Source organism: Gigantopelta aegis, chromosome 6, assembly GCF_016097555.1.
Source record: "Gigantopelta aegis isolate Gae_Host chromosome 6, Gae_host_genome, whole genome shotgun sequence".
Classification (NCBI taxonomy): domain Eukaryota; kingdom Metazoa; phylum Mollusca; class Gastropoda; order Neomphalida; family Peltospiridae; genus Gigantopelta; species Gigantopelta aegis.
In genome coordinates, this window is record NC_054704.1 from 59,122,384 (window position 1) to 59,139,446 (window position 17,063).

General features: G+C 32.3%; 1 protein-coding gene and 1 long non-coding RNA gene across 2 annotated transcripts in view; one reads left to right on the forward strand and one right to left on the reverse strand.

Annotated features, from left to right (window-relative positions):
- Positions 1–17,063, forward strand: part of LOC121375035 (protein FAM110B-like) — a 73,731-nt gene that overhangs the window by 12,257 nt on the left and 44,411 nt on the right. The window lies entirely within an intron of this gene.
- LOC121375036 lies at positions 856–13,578 on the reverse strand. The gene is made up of 4 exons (XR_005958269.1): positions 13,534–13,578; positions 12,335–12,389; positions 10,766–10,811; positions 856–1,879 (listed from the first exon to the last, which is right to left on the reverse strand). It is a non-coding gene; the product is annotated as an uncharacterized LOC121375036 (long non-coding RNA).

Below are 17,063 nucleotides of genomic sequence, written 5' to 3' on the forward strand. Positions count from 1 at the left end.
ATCCTTTTCAATCTTCCTCCTTCTCAATGTTCCAAGTATAAATAAACGGTATAATGATGACTGGTTGAATTAAATGATTAAAATAACTACCTCAAACTTTGAGCCAGGACGTGACATTTAAGATGGCAGGTTAAACTGAGTAAAGATTAAAAATGTATTAAATCTCTCTATATAAAGAAACTGGCAAAACTGACTAGATAATGCACATGTACCTAAAAGAAATGACTTTTATTTTCAATATTTTTGCCCTCACCATAAGAATCGGAAACAGAGAAACTTGACATTCGGGGGAGCATGTTCGAATATTTAACATGGATTTATGTAGATACAAAAATACTACAGGGCTTCTAGATTATGGTAGCCTCACTCCCGTGGCTAGTGATATTCATTGTTGGGCTAGTAAATAACTACTATTGCCATGCCCAATGGCTAGCGATTTCTTGGTGTCAAATGCTGCATTAAAGTCTGTTTTGTAAATTTTCCCCTTAATTCCTTCCCTCAAATCTAAGGGATTTAAAGCTCTATTTCTTTCTTTAGGTGACATATCCATTATTCCTATTAGTAAAATTGTATTTAATTAAAGTAGGACTTGTGAATTTTTAATCATGGCTAGTACATTTTTTAATCACTGATCCGATGGCTAGTGGATTTTTATGACAATTCTAGAAGCCCTGTACTATTATCAATTAAATCTATGCTTCTGTGTTTTGACCAAACAGTGAATTATTGATAATCTACCAATTTAAAGAATATTGTATTTATACCAAATGTTCCATTTTGTGAATCCAAACTGGTGTACACATACAATAAATATTGTGTAAAAGAATTGTTCAAATACAATGTTCTGCTAAAATCTTAAGTTTATTCCTTTGCAGATACAAGTATCGAAACATGATTTGGAATATATAAACCAACATTTCACCAGTGAAGGATATAATTGATAAAGATACATGTTGAAGATAAAACTTGGGTTGGGGGAATTCAAATCAACTGTGTCATTGAGATGTTTGCTATTGTTTGGCCTATCAGATGATAAACAGAAAGAAGAAACTGTTCAAAAACTATACTTTCTTTACTGACTAGGTTTCATATTTTGAATTTCATTTATATCAGATGATCATAAAAATACCAGCAAAAGGCAAAATACATGTATAATATATTTTAATTCTAAAACATGGTAAATTGCAAACAAGAATTCTTCAAAATTAAATGTTTTGCCTAGCATAAACGTATTCAGTGTCATTGATAGTGCACCTGTAGATATCCATCTCAATGCATGTTAAACAAATTTTTAAAACATTTTTAAAATAACAAACTTCAAAAAATTTAATTAAAATTTTAAAATAATAAAGTTGAAAAACTAATTTTGACGTGCATTGAGGAGAACATTCATAGATAGAACTATAAATGAAGGCTTACTGATGCAGAACATGTAATTTATGAGAAATGTAGCTACATTTGTACAATCAATGTTGAGCTAAATGCAAAAGTTGATGCCGCAGCCAACGAAAAAGTAATACTTGGATTAATACTTCATCTTTTTAGTTTGTACATGTATTGTAAAGGTAGGACAAAAATCACCAGACTTAGCAACATCAGGATAAGCAATCTTGTTGACAACTGGTATGGTTACTTGGTATAAAAGTATATTATATGAATATTGTATAAGAACTCTCTTTTTTGCACAACAGTTCAATTAATTAGGATTTTATGCACCTATTTTGATGATAAAAACACTTAAAACAAGTAAATATCATTGGTTTCATAAACTAACAGTGTTTCATTAGTAGTGTTTGATATACATATCATTTATTAGTTGTATACCCGTAAGTGAACTGGACAAAAAGTCACATCCTGGCTCGTCACGTCCTGGCTCGTACTGAAATTTTTAAAAGTAAATGTTATATCATAAAGAATATTTTTTTTAGTAAATTGCTACCGTATATCTTCGCCTATAAGTCGAATTTTTTTCACCCAAAAATTATTTTATAACTTGGGGGGTCCGACTTATAAGAGGGTAAAAAAAATTCACCAAAAAATATTAGTTTTGGGGATTATTTTACAAGTTTTATTGTTGAAGTATGCCATGTATTTATACTCAAATATGTTAATTTGACACATTTATTTTTTATAACCTATTTTTTTGGGGCATTAGAACGGTTTTGGTTATGCGAAAAGGTGTACGATCTCACTCACATGCCAAGACAACAGTCCACTTAGTTAAATTAACAGTCATAACTAATAGTAAAAATGTAAACAATACTAACTACCTGTTGCCTGAGTTTATTTTGAAATCTGGTCACTGGCATTAATGGTTGTTCAAACAATGTTTTGGCGGTGATTAACTTCATGAATATGGCCTCAGATTACAGTTATCTTCCCATTTGGTTGTCCAAATCCGGAAGTTTCACCGCGCAAGTAGTCTGCTGTTTGACTGTGATTATTTCATGGCAGACAGCTATGAAGTGGCAACTGTTTGACTGAAGTGACAGGGGATAGCATGTAGTTTGTAAACATGTGTAACTTGTTGACATTGAAGACTTGTTTGTGGTAATTCCGGCCTATGCAAAAGTAGTGTTTTTTGTGTAAAATGGGTGTACTCCGGCCTGGTTTAGAGGGTGTGTCTGTTTAAACCAATATGCTGGGAGAAAGAGCTGGACAACAGGGGTTGTCCTTTTCAGGGTATGTGTTCCCCATGCAGGCAAAGGTACATACAAAACTTCACGGGCCTGCTGATATTAATAAAAATGTTATAGCCACCAAGGCTATATAGAAACATATAGCGAAATTAATTGTGGTCCGAGGCCTGATATAGTTCACACATTACACCGGTTAAATGCTTGATTCTGATGAAAGTATTATAACCAGAGAGGTGAAATTACACAGACTGATTGTGCATACCACAAGGAATATGAAAACTAATTTATTTATTTTCTAAATATTTTATTAAATTAAAAAACATTTTTTTTGAATTTATTAAAAATTAAAATTAAAATTTTCAACTTTTAAATTTCAGTATCCTCCAAAATAGCATAAAATGACCTCTGATGTTACTACAGGTTGTTGCAATATTTTTTAACAGTTTTGAGCTAATAATGTGGTAAAAATGAGCAAAACTTGGATTTTGTTAGTCAATATTGAGATTTTAATTTTTTTTACATATTGAATTTTAATGAGTTTCTCAATTATTGCAATTGGACAGAAGATCTAAATATAATGAATATATCACTACTAAATGTAATTAAACACTTTAAATGAATAGTATACAGTTTTTAACAAGATTAAGTACTCTAATAATACATTTCACCTACATTTATGTAAATTACACACTTCAGTCATTTTTCAAAAATGGTCTTTTATCCTTAGAAAATCTAATAGGCTAATATTCTATGCTGTCTAAATGTATTTATTGTGTTCAGTAATCAGATGCTGGTATACTTGTCAAGTTTATTGCAGAAAATGTGCCAAAAAGGTTAACATTTGGCTTGTAATACAGATGGCAGAATAATCCATAATGCATATTCAGTGGTCATTACTACAAACATCCTTCCAATCAAGAAATACTACACTGAGGTATCCCAGACACTGGCACATGACTACACTTGTTAACAGTTATCACTGGAAACTGAAAAATATGGTGCAAGTACCTCTTGGTAGGATTTATATCAGCATTTTGTGACAAAATCTTCATTTTCAAAGTTGTCGTCAACAAAAAAAATATTATGGTGTATACCTAAGTAATATCTGTAGGGCATATTCATATTAATATGCATTTATATGGACTGTTTTGCCTTTTACAAAGTGGCTACATGTCTAATACAGTAAATGAAGTAGATTAAGTAAATACAGCAGGTCAAAATTGAATATGAGGCCTATCATGTCTAATTTTCCCTGAAATTAGTGTGTAAACATTTGTTGTAAATGGCCCCAATTTTGTGACTTTCACCATCCCTCTGACACATTTCTAATAATGTATCATGAATTCAGTCACCATATCTTTACTAAGCCTCCACTTATATCTAAAATGCAAAATTTTACAGTTTTAGATTTTTTTGTTTTTCAAACATTTTAATTTAAGTTTAATATTTCATTAAAAATGAAGTAAAATCTAATGATTGATTTTTTTTCCTTTAAATATTTCAAAATCTTTCCAAGACAACACTGTGCAGATAGAACATATGTAGAAGAAAAAATAGCTGCTCATTGTATGAAGAAATTCCAAAATTTGATAAAGTTATTACATTTTGAAGTTGGTGTCCCTCAAGTTTCCATTGCTAAAATTGGCCATGGCAAGGCACTGTGGTAGGTGTTTTAACACAGCCTCTGTATACTCTCAGTTTAAAGGTGACATACCGATACTTACCGAGCATTGCTTTAATATGTATATCATTGGAATGCATTAGTGTGGGCCAGTTTTTAGGGGAAAAAATGGACTGATAGGCCTCAGATTACAGTTATCTTCCCATTTGGTTGTCCAAAATCCGGAAGTTTCACCGTGCAAGTAGTCTGCTGTTTGACTGTGATTATTTCATGGCAGACAGCTATGAAGTGGCAACTGTTTGACTGAAGTGACAGGGGATAGCATGTAGTTTGTAAACATGTGTAACTTGTTGACATTGAAGACTTGTTTGTGGTAATTCCGGCCCATGCAAAAGTAGTGCTTTTTGTGTAAAATGGGTGTACTCCGGCCTGGTTTAGAGGGTGTGTCTGTTTAAACCAATATGCTGGGAGAAAGAGCTGGACAACAGGGGTTGTCCTTTTCAGGGTATGTGTCCCCCATGCAGGCAAAGGTACATACAAAACTTCACGGGCCTGCTGATATTAATAAAAATGTTATAGCCACTAAGGCTATATAGAAACATATAGCAAAATTAATTGTGGTCTGAGGCCTGATATTACTAGGTTCCATTAGACCAAATCAATTCCTATTGCCGATAATGTTAACGTTTACTAATAAAACTGATATAAGCAGCGTTTCAACACACCCAGGAAGTACAGCAATAGAAAGTGTGGCACCTCACATCTAATCTAGCTGCAAGAAAATGGGGGGTCACGTATCATTTAAGAGATTTAATTTATGTTTTTAATAGCAACCGTCATTTTTGCTGAAAATTGCAGTTCCATTTTTAGGGGTACCCCGCATTAGTTTCAACCTCTGGTATATACTGCATAACAACTGTATGACAAATAAAAGTGTATTTATTTATTGTCAATGGATAATAGTATTTGCACAAATAATCAATGTCACATATTACTACTACCAATCACACCCACAGCTGCTTTTACACCGTAAATATTTGACGGTGCACGTCGAACCTCGACACGGTACTCTCTTCTTTGGTACTATGCAACCTATATCAAACAAATTTATTTTTCAAAAAGTGTCCAATTGGGTGTTTTCATGACTATCAGGATCTTCTGTGTTCTGATATGATGTGACAACATAATTGTAAGTGTTGTTCCTACAGTGCAACCTGATTTAATGTACACCTCAGGAAGCATCAGTGTTATGCAAAGTTGTATACAAATGCAATGTATCATATTTAAAACAAATAACAAATAAAAATACTACTCTTGAAGATACATACTATGGGTTGGTTGTGTATGCTTAGTTGTATATGTAGTGTGTGCATGCATAGTCAGAGCCTCTCATTTCCAATAAATAATTACCTTAAAACTCATTTATTGCAGTGACCCTGTGTTTTGAAAGACTTTAATGGGCATATGATAAGAACTTCACTAGAAAAAAGCATATTACATGTGGTATCTGAAATGAACACCACTGCATCCACAAATAGTAGTAAATTAATGTGGTACACATTATGGTGGGGTAAACACCAAGGTATGGACTATGCTTGGATGTCAAGTCACTGAATGCAATATTTTCAAACCCATCAGCCTAGTTGGTTTTTATATATGCATTATTAAATCCACTGACAGCTACCAATATATCTGTTGATATTTTATTAATAATCTCCAGTGATTGGTGCTTACAGACATGTATCATATCTAGAGTTATCATTAGGGTTTTACATCTTTATTTTTTATTTGTCATAAAAAAAGCACATTCAATCCATCAAAAGAGTGCGAAAGTCATTTTTCTTTAATTATTTTCTGTTTTAACTGAATATAATATTTATATCGTATGCATTACTACAATCTGTAATGTAACACATCATTTACATAGTAATATTGGAAAATACAGCTTTACAAGTGTGGTGATAGTGGAAGATAATACTAACACACTCCTAGGTAGATTAACAAATGTGTCAAAATTGCTCTTGTACTTGGTATATACTTCAAATACCCTTTACTATAGAAAACTCACTGAATATATGGACAAGATTTAATGAACTGACCTAAAGCTATCATTACCAAGCTTATATTTGTGTACAAATAAAGAAGAGAATGCAAAATGGCTACACAGAACCCACTTCTGTAGATTTTAATGTTTTTGCCAAACTCACAAAAACAATTGTAAAAACTCCCATATTTGCCTAAAACATAATTCACCAACCTAAAAAGTATGTTAAAATTACAGCAGAAATCAGGTTATTTAAATATAGTCATTCCAGAGCCAGTTGCATTCAAATACACATTGTTAATGGAGATCTAAAAACTTAACCTAATATCAGCTAACATTATTTTTTAACTAAAAATGAATTATTACTAACAGCTTATTTCATCTTGCCTAGACTTATTATCCTAAATAAGATTAGTGTTATATGACATGTCCATCACCTTGGATAAATAAGCTTTAAAATATTTTAAGTAAAAAATATGGGCCAAAATCTCCAATTGGTCAGCACAGACTTTTTTTCAAACTCTATTCTTAGCAGTGCACAGTAATTAATGCCAAGGTCAAGGTCATTATGAACTCCCATGCCTGAGTGTCACCTAATTAAGCAATTATGACTGTCAAATAACAGTAAATGGCACACAATATAAAATAATGATAATATAGTGAATATATGCTATAGGTTCCATTAGACCAAATCAATTCCTATTGCCGATAATGTTAACGTTTACTAATAAAACTGATATAAGCAGCGTTTCAACACACCCAGGAAGTACAGCAATAGAAAGTGTGGCACCTCACATCTAATCTAGCTGCAAGAAAATGGGGGGTCACGTATCATTTAAGAGATTTAATTTATGTTTTTAATAGCAACCGTCATTTTTGCTGAAAATTGCAGTTCCATTTTTAGGGGTACCCCGCATTAGTTTCAACCTCTGGTATATACTGCATAACAACTGTATGACAAATAAAAGTGTATTTATTTATTGTCAATGGATAATAGTATTTGCACAAATAATCAATGTCACATATTACTACCAATCACACCCACAGCTGCTTTTACACCGTAAATATTTGACGGTGCACGTCGAACCTCGACACGGTACTCTCTTCTTTGGTACTATGCAACCTATATCAAACAAATTTATTTTTCAAAAAGTGTCCAATTGGGTGTTTTCATGACTATCAGGATCTTCTGTGTTCTGATATGATGTGACAACATAATTGTAAGTGTTGTTCCTACAGTGCAACCTGATTTAATGTACACCTCAGGAAGCATCAGTGTTATGCAAAGTTGTATACAAATGCAATGTATCATATTTAAAACAAATAACAAATAAAAATACTACTCTTGAAGATACATACTATGGGTTGGTTGTGTATGCTTAGTTGTATATGTAGTGTGTGCATGCATAGTCAGAGCCTCTCATTTCCAATAAATAATTACCTTAAAACTCATTTATTGCAGTGACCCTGTGTTTTGAAAGACTTTAATGGGCATATGATAAGAACTTCACTAGAAAAAAGCATATTACATGTGGTATCTGAAATGAACACCACTGCATCCACAAATAGTAGTAAATTAATGTGGTACACATTATGGTGGGGTAAACACCCAAGGTATGGACTATGCTTGGATGTCAAGTCACTGAATGCAATATTTTCAAACCCATCAGCCTAGTTGGTTTTTATATATGCATTATTAAATCCACTGACAGCTACCAATATATCTGTTGATATTTTATTAATAATCTCCAGTGATTGGTGCTTACAGACATGTATCATATCTAGAGTTATCATTAGGGTTTTACATCTTTATTTTTTATTTGTCATAAAAAAAGCACATTCAATCCATCAAAAGAGTGCGAAAGTCATTTTTCTTTAATTATTTTCTGTTTTAACTGAATATAATATTTATATCGTATGCATTACTACAATCTGTAATGTAACACATCATTTACATAGTAATATTGGAAAATACAGCTTTACAAGTGTGGTGATAGTGGAAGATAATACTAACACACTCCTAGGTAGATTAACAAATGTGTCAAAATTGCTCTTGTACTTGGTATATACTTCAAATACCCTTTACTATAGAAAACTCACTGAATATATGGACAAGATTTAATGAACTGACCTAAAGCTATCATTACCAAGCTTATATTTGTGTACAAATAAAGAAGAGAATGCAAAATGGCTACACAGAACCCACTTCTGTAGATTTTAATGTTTTTGCCAAACTCACAAAAAACAATTGTAAAAACTCCCATATTTGCCTAAAACATAATTCACCAACCTAAAAAGTATGTTAAAATTACAGCAGAAATCAGGTTATTTAAATATAGTCATTCCAGAGCCAGTTGCATTCAAATACACATTGTTAATGGAGATCTAAAAACTTAACCTAATATCAGCTAACATTATTTTTTAACTAAAAATGAATTATTACTAACAGCTTATTTCATCTTGCCTAGACTTATTATCCTAAATAAGATTAGTGTTATATGACATGTCCATCACCTTGGATAAATAAGCTTTAAAATATTTTAAGTAAAAAATATGGGCCAAAATCTCCAATTGGTCAGCACAGACTTTTTTTCAAACTCTATTCTTAGCAGTGCACAGTAATTAATGCCAAGGTCAAGGTCATTATGAACTCCCATGCCTGAGTGTCACCTAATTAAGCAATTATGACTGTCAAATAACAGTAAATGGCACACAATATAAAATAATGATAATATAGTGAATATATGCTATAGGTTCCATTAGACCAAATCAATTCCTATTGCCGATAATGTTAACGTTTACTAATAAAACTGATATAAGCAGCGTTTCAACACACCCAGGAAGTACAGCAATAGAAAGTGTGGCACCTCACATCTAATCTAGCTGCAAGAAAATGGGGGGTCACGTATCATTTAAGAGATTTAATTTATGTTTTTAATAGCAACCGTCATTTTTGCTGAAAATTGCAGTTCCATTTTTAGGGGTACCCCGCATTAGTTTCAACCTCTGGTATATACTGCATAACAACTGTATGACAAATAAAAGTGTATTTATTTATTGTCAATGGATAATAGTATTTGCACAAATAATCAATGTCACATATTACTACCAATCACACCCACAGCTGCTTTTACACCGTAAATATTTGACGGTGCACACCGAACCTCGACACGGTACTCTCTTCTTTGGTACTATGCAACCACTAAGCTTTCCCTTAAAATAGACTGATCTCTGCAGTTCACTTATCTAGAGCAATAGGGACACACATCATTTGGTACAAAAACCAGTGTACTTTCCATAGTTATCCTCCTTACATGTATTAATATGGCGGCAAAACGTGATACTTTCAGTTTTATCGTAGTGATCTGTTGTCAATGTTTATAAATAAATTTGTTGTCTGTGCACAAAACCATCTGGAAAGTACTATACAGTAACAGTCAAACAGCTTTCACTCTCTACTAAGGGAATATTTCGTTTTGATGCTATGTAATAATGATAGTTTGATTGGAATAGTCTGATCATATTGCGATGTACAAAACGTGAAAACCGAAGTTTGTAAAATAATTTTCTTTTGTTCAAATATTATTGTTCTCATGTGCTGAAAATAAGAAATATTTCAATATTTATAAGTAGTTTTTCATGGGTCGACTTATAAATGGGTCAATAAAAAAATACGTTTTCAGGGCTTGAAATTAGGGACTCGACTTATAATAGCCGAGATCGACTTACAGGCGAACATATACGGTATATGGCATTTACAAATAGACTGGATATTGTGTTAAACAGTGTATTTCAATAAGCAAACATGCTACCAGGAGAGCACAGTTTGGGAATTGACTGCAATGTTATAAAAGTGATGTCCATTTTCGTCACGTCCTGGCACATTTTACTTTTCACTTTATAAGTCAATTGTTTTTTACAAAAATCAAAATTAGGCCCGACATGCTTATACTACTATATATAATTAGTCTATAAATGATAAAACTGCATTTCCATTTAAAAAGGACTTTTAGTGAACAGAATGTCAAGTCCTGGCTTAAATCATTACCACGGAATGGCCCGGGTCTAACGGCACTTTAATGGACGATAGTATTTTCCTCTTTTTTTTTATCACCCTGTAACAATATAATTAAAATACAATATAACAATACATTCATTATCATATATAAATCTCGGGACACACAATACATAATATTCCATTATTTAAATTATAGTATTTAACATGACATTTAACATGAATTGCCATGATACACAATATGTCTTCTGATTATAACAGACATACCTAGTTATAATACATACATAATATACATTATCACTCACATGTCTAAATAAATGATTTAACATATGTCTCCATTATAACAAATCACAATACACAAGATATTCTCAATCATGCGAAATACATACATATGTCCTGAAATAAGAATTATATTATAAAAATACATATACAAATATATTACATACCAAGTACAGTATATGATGGAACTGGTGGATTAAAGGATTGATGTATCTGCATAAAAGAATTACAGTAATAAATAACCACGCAGACATGTTATGTTTCATAAAATATATAATAAAATACAACAATCTCTAAAGTGTTCATCACCACAAACATACACTAGCATACATTGCATTCATAATAAATTATGTTTATCACATATTTAAATCTAGATTAATCAAATTACTGAATGAAAGGAGGGGACAATCAAGGCATTTGACCTGGTATGCATATTCAACGATATATAATTCACATTATTGCTTAATATCAACAAGTATAATCATATAGTTAATTAATAAAACGGTTAAATGTGACGGCTATTATATATAACAGGCGCAGCCATTTTGTACCATCCCAGTGAGTACGCCCTCTAGCGAGCTGGTGGTTATGTAATACCTAACGTGTCACGTCAGGAATTAGTCTTCGAACTGAAGAAACAAAACATACCTGATTTTTGCGGATGCATCGCAGTATTCTGTAATAATAGTCATCCCAGTAAGCCAGTAACAATTATGTATTATTTTTAACACAAAATAAACCACCATTGTCAAAGTGTTGAAACAACTGTATTATGGTTTGTACATAAATTAACCCACGTACTGAAACAATAATTGGAGTGTCTTCTTGGTTAATTGGTCTTTTCTTTCCGTGAACTGTACCTATGGTTCCTGATTGGCAGGTGTATATTTAGACGGTCCCCAGACACTGTGTCTAGACACACTAAAAAGACGTACCTCTTTTATGAAGATCACAGGGTATTGTGTGATAACAGCACGGATACACTTCAAATCGTAATGGACATTACCAACCGCCCTGCTTTATTACTGTAAGTAATTCTGTAAAACCCTTGATTAAATAGACTTTCCCATCTAAAATCACAAAACTGACCAATTACGTCGTCCCAAAGAAAAGAAAAGTATCACTTGGGTATCGTGAGTAGTCGTTTTGCTCGAACGTGCCCTACCAATAGGCCTAATAGTATGCATTTTTTCTTTGGATTTAAAAAAAATAAAAACTCCATTTCGTTCTATTGATGTAACCTGAAATATATTTAGTTAAATAGTTTATTATACTATCAAGTCATTTATGTTGTTTTACAAGTCATGTTGATGAAAGTGAAGTGCCTCGTCGTAAATTAGAGCGTTTGTTTACACTGTCAATAGAGGAGATGGACGGAGCTGACGTCACTTCACCCCAAGCTATACCACCGGACGTCACAAAAACAAAACAAAATGGCTGCCCCCAGTTAGCAGGAATAATCATGTTTTTTTATTAACTCTAAAATTACGCATTTTTCATTTGTTACAGTGTCAGTATGTATTGGTGGTCCGGGTATGCATCTTTCCAACACATACGGCTCTTGTTTGAGTTGACCCTACCTTTAACAAGAATTAATATTACACTGTACAGTTTATAAAGTTATACAGAAATATATAATAATTACTTATTATAAAGCATTATTTAGTCAGTTACATTTACATTAAAGTAGATGTTATTATAGAATGACCTAATAATAAATAAACAATATAACTAACCTTAAATCTTCTCTGTGGATATCTTCAAATAAATTAACCAATATGACTGTTAACTCTAGAAGAGCAAAATATGATGTGGCACACAATACCAGAATAAAAATAATTAAAGGTACACAATCTGTTGTAATTTATTACCTGTTTGTGGAAATAAAATCATTTAAGAATTGACCGCTACGCGGGGTCATACAGTGTGCACATCATTTTTTCTGTTCATACTTGCATGAACCAAAAAATAATTGCGGTCAAATCTTATAATTAAATTTATATGCATACTTTAACAATACATAACTGAATTTATTTTGTTCAGCTTTAAATACGCCTGTAGTATTGTTTGTGTAAACTTCCTTGATACTTATGTCACCTAAGAATGTGAACATTCATTCACTATTGTTTGAATCAGGTGATTTTTTTTTTAATGACGTTATTTCCTCTAGCTGCTGTGCATTTTTACGGATCATTTAGTTATATTGGAAGAAATTGTCCTATTTGTGTTTAGTTTATATTTTATGAAAGTGAATGAAAGAAACGTGTCTAACATTTATGCTGTCGGTGGAACCATTTAATTTTCGGCAACAGCTGTAGAACATCGCTTACAAGTAAGTTACAGGCATGAAGTTTTCTACATGATTTCTTTGGCCAACGACCGAGTCTCATTTCATGATTAGCGAAGAGGTTTTTTGGGGTTTTTTTTTTTTTAATCAATGCGTATAGATATATGTCTACTCTGCTATAGCATTTTCCATTAATTTATTGTATAATTTTTTTTGTAGCTTTCACATGTATTTTCTTCAAAATATCTAAATATGATTGCCAGAATAATCTGGCTTGTTGCACAAAAGTAGTGGTAGGGGGTGGGGGGTAGTCATGGCTAAATGTTTTTTGGTTCATCGAGATATGAAGGAAAAAAAGAAGCACCTCTGGACCAATCAGATTGCCGTAAAGTGTATAGACGCAAAGAAAATGTAATTATTAATTACATGAAAACAAATAATATATACAAATATCCACAAGTCAATATTATTACATCATTAAAAACTTATTTTTCTTTCATTATGTGACAAAATAATAAATGATTAGTAATACCAATCAAATTGTTTAATTGGCAATTATTAGGAAATAAATAAATGATGTTACAGCACACTATGGCTATTAGGTGCCTAAAATAGGGGTGGGACGTTGCCCAGTGGTAAAGCGCTCACCTGATGTGCAGTCGGTCTTGGATCGATCCCCATCAGTGATCCTATTGGGCTATTTCTCGTTCCAGCCAGTGCACCACGACTGGTATACCAAAGGCTGTGGTATGTGCTATCCTGATAGATATAAAAGATGCATATAAAAGATCCCTTGCTACTAATGGAAAATTGTTGTGGGTTTTCTCTATAAGGCTATTAGTTTGACGTCCAATAGCTGATGATTAATAAATCAATGTTCTCTTGTGGTGTCATTAAACAAAACAAATTTTAATTTTTTGTTTAGGTGCCTAAAGTACAGTAATTCTGACACTTCATCTAGGAAGATACTAGTACTATGTTCTTCAGCTACACATAAAAAAGTTGCAGGAAAAATGTCACAGAAAATAAGTAATAGATATCAAACATCATTCCAAATAGTGATATTGGTAGGACAAAAAGAAACAGGGGAAAAAATGGAATAAAAAAAGTAACAAAGTTTTTTCAGCAAAAAGAAATAGTTTTTAAAATATAGGTCTTTTGGTTGTAAGAAAAAAGTGAGTTGCAATGGTTTTTACAAATCAGTTGAGTTACAGAAACAGTTTTTAAACTTAGACTTAGTTGTATGTTAATTTCTCTTTGTTAATATATGTACATTAATAATTATTTTATACAGACATTAACTTTCATGAACTAGAGTTCTATTCTGTTTTGTTTGTCCACTACTGGTATTAAAAAATGTCATGGTATGTGCTGTCCTGTCTGGAATTTTTTTGGTAAAAGATCCCTTGTTGCTAAAAAAAAAAAAGGAGCAAGTTTAATCTGAAGACTACATGTATATGTATCGAAATTTCCAAATACATGTGTATTTGACATCCAATAGCCAGTGATTAATTAATCAATGTGCTCTAGTGGTACATTTGTACCATTAAACAAAAACTAACTTTTAGCTATTTTGTTTTCACTATGGAATGTGTGATAATAGTGAACATAATAACTACAGCTAGTAAGAACGACCATCATATTTACTATTTCTGTTTGTGCGAGTCAGTGGTTTGTGATTGTCACAGGCTACTTACTCATCTCTTAAGTCCCCAATGGATGGATGGTTATGTGTGCTTTACACCTACACGCACCCTTACCAGTTGATATTCAATAAAAGATGGGAAAGGCCCTGTATAAACGTAACCTGTATGCAGTCATGTGTTCACTTAGTACAAGTATTTTATTGCATTTTAATAATTCATCTGAAGTAAACCATCACCTGTAATATACCTTTGGGATCTGCATATAATTAATATCTAAGAATAAATAAATGACCATCAGTCACAACTTATGTATATACTTATGTCTTCTCTAAGACTGGTATATAATTTGGTGATAGAATATAGAAGATACCAAGCTCAGTTGTGTAGTGGTTAAGCCATCTAGACTTAAGGCTGGTGCATGTACATTGTAGGTACAGGGTTCTCATCTTTGTACCGGCTCCCACTGAGAGTAAGTTTAACCACTCGGTGGGTAGGTGAAAGGCCCCTCACCACTACGCAAGCTGTATGGGGTCTACAGTCTACTATTGTCTTTTATATTGTTAAAGATAAAACAGCTATATAAAATGATAGCATGTAAAAGACTAATTGTAAAACATTTTATTCTCCAAGCACCTTTTGTATTGACATAATATGATTGAATTAAGCAAAATTATATTATGTCAATAATCAACATCAGATAAAAGCCTAGGAGGTGTTATCAGCTTAGTTTATAGTAAGAGGTATGATTTTATAGAGTTTATAGTGAGAGGTATGATTTTATAGAGTTTATAGTGAGAGGTATGATTTTATAGAGTTTATAGTGAGAGGAACATACAGAAAGAACTTTATACAGACTTTCATAATAAAGTACTCATATAGAGTATAGAGCCCTTTGTGTACGTGCAAACATGTTGTTGCAGCTATTTGCAAAATGTTCAGAATCTGTTAAAACACAATTATTTGTGAGTTATTGTAGTAATTTGTACGCGGGTACATTATGGGTGAAATTTACACAGGATACCAAGGATCTTAACATATGTTATAATAATGCATACTGATGGATGATCGGACAGTGACGACCATACAGTGCCAGCAAGATGTTTGTCAGTCATCGAGTAAAAAGCTTTGGCGCTTTATTTCGCTCAACAGCATATTCGCTGAAGAGCAGAATTGAAACAACTTCAAACGACTTACTTGCCCACCTGCAGTGTACAACTGTGTACGTCAAATCTGTCAAATCTGTATGTGTAAATCTGTCAAATCTGTATGTGTAAATCGCTGGCACAAGGTGCTGTATATTATGTAATCAGTTTTGTATGTGATGTTTATATATGTTCTATGGATCTCTGATCTGAAATAAAAAATCTATTATTAGTATTATTATATAAAGCATGTGACATTTAAAGGCATATTGTCACAGACCACTGACCTATTTAATGGTCTAACAAAGTATTACCTGAACAAAAATAATTTGATTTGTCCCTAAATGTACTTTATTCAACCATCTTCCTAACCACCATACTCCATTTATTAATGACATTTTGTAAAAATAATTGAATTATGGCAATGGTCCATAATTCAAAAACTAAAATTGCTCTAAGAATGACATGGATTTCACTCCATCATGGTTCAGTTACGGTGATGCGATAGCTAGATTTGGTTTCCAAAAATTAATGTAATTTTTATTTATTATCCATTTTTAGAGAAATAAGGTCCTTAAATCTGTGACATTATGCCTTTAATTCAAGAATTCCATTTAATAATAATATATGTTCTTTAATTTTTTTAAATGTTATATTTGAAATGTAAATTTAAAATGCTATATGTAACTTCCTGCTTTTTTTATAACAAGAAATAGTTACTAAGAAATAACGTTTTTGTGGTGGTGTAATTTTCTTGTACATGTAATTCATGGACTAGTACAGAACACAGTGGAAATATAACACATGCCTACATATAATAGAAATTTATGATACCACCTTTCAATATACAAATTATAAGAACTGAAACAAAATGTGTTTTGTATGAGAAACATCAAAAACCTAAGCTCCCAAAAATAAAGGATTTCACAGATTTTGTATTGGGGAGGTGGGATGGGGCAACATATATAATTTTCAAGACTTTAGATGCAGCTTTAAGCAGGGGCCCAAGGAACTCAGGCAATTCTGTTTTTGGTCAAGTAATTAACTCTTACTTTATATAAGATGAGGAATCTGCTTATCAAGGCCACCAAAAGACATTATATTAATATTACTGTATTACAAAATCATAAATCCATGCCTGGAAGGTATGGGAGTGCGGGTAGCACAATAAATATTTTTCTGGGTGTAGGATCGAATGGCATATAAGATCCCTTCTTGCTATGCCCTTAATTCTAATATATGCTGTTGAAATATGATATTATAAATGTTCTAACAAATTTACTGTCATGTTGAGCAATATCTAATTTTGATTTGTGAAGCAATATAACTGTTTACTAATTTATACTGCTATTGCATGGGTGCTTGTGTTATTGAGAGTGGCAGATTTATT